At 37.1% G+C, this 1051-nt stretch overlaps 1 pseudogene; it reads right to left on the bottom strand.

Moving 5' to 3' along the window:
- Window positions 1-220: 220 nt before the first annotated feature.
- The window catches only part of LOC119588896, a 2159-nt pseudogene continuing 1328 nt past the window's right edge, over window positions 221-1051 (bottom strand).

Raw genomic sequence — 1051 nt, 5'->3', positions numbered from 1 at the left:
CTTAATATACTTATATATCGAAAATAGTGGAAAAGGTATGTGAATATAAAATTCACAGAGATGTAGCTCAAATAATTTGTTCCTAGTTTCTTTATCGAAATTATATCAGTGTTACTTTTCTACATTTGACCATGTTTGTCTAGAAATTTTCTTTAAAATAATATTTAAATTCAAGTATCTCAATTCAGCATTGCAAATCTATTGAATTAATGGTGTATAATCATATAAAATTTGCTTCATAGAGGATCTCATTAACTTGCATAGGATTAAAGAAAAATTTTCTTGGTGAAGCAAGTACCTAAATTCGGGTAAAAAACTAGGAGAGCTCTCATTGTACTTTTTTCAGAATTCTCTGTAAAATCACAAAGTTCCTGGTCAGCGCATGCTCTCCCAAGTGCGACACAAACACCAGTTAAAGGCTGTTCCTTTCCCATTCGGGATTGCAGTTGAGCCCAAATGCTGTTGGAATAGATACAAACCATGTCGCTGAGGGGATCTGTCAACCGCTTCACTTTAGGTTTCACTGCTTGAAGTCGTTAAAAACTTCACTCAGGTTGTACAATTTTGAAGATAAAGATTTAGGTTTGTTAGTGAGCTGAGGACAATCTGAATCTTTGAAGAGATTTAAGATATGTCGATGTCTACAGATTTCATATCGGACGTAAAAATCTTCCTGTCATTTATACTATAACCAAAATGACAAATATAGCCCTCCACGTCTGTCAGCTCATCAGCATCCCGAATATTTTTCGGGACTTCCTTCGTTTGCTGAGCCGTGGGTGACGAGTGTGTTTCACACACGTATCCCATTTTGCCAAATACATCTGACATAATGCACATCGTGTCGAGTTGCTGAAGGTTCAGGTCGGATCTTTTCCTTGAAAGAACTGAAGTTGAAGATGCGAACAAAGCCTCGTGCATTTTTGTCCATCTTGTACGCATCAGCACCTCCTTGCACTGTCGTTGCATGTCTCCGTAAAACTGTCGTGTGGGCACCTGAAATTAAAAGTGTTTGTCCTTAGTGGAATGTAAAGTATAAAGGAATTTATTC

The sequence above is a fragment of the Penaeus monodon genome, chromosome 24, assembly GCF_015228065.2.
Source record: "Penaeus monodon isolate SGIC_2016 chromosome 24, NSTDA_Pmon_1, whole genome shotgun sequence".
NCBI lineage: Eukaryota > Metazoa > Arthropoda > Malacostraca > Decapoda > Penaeidae > Penaeus > Penaeus monodon.
This window is presented reverse-complemented; position numbering and strand designations above follow the sequence as displayed.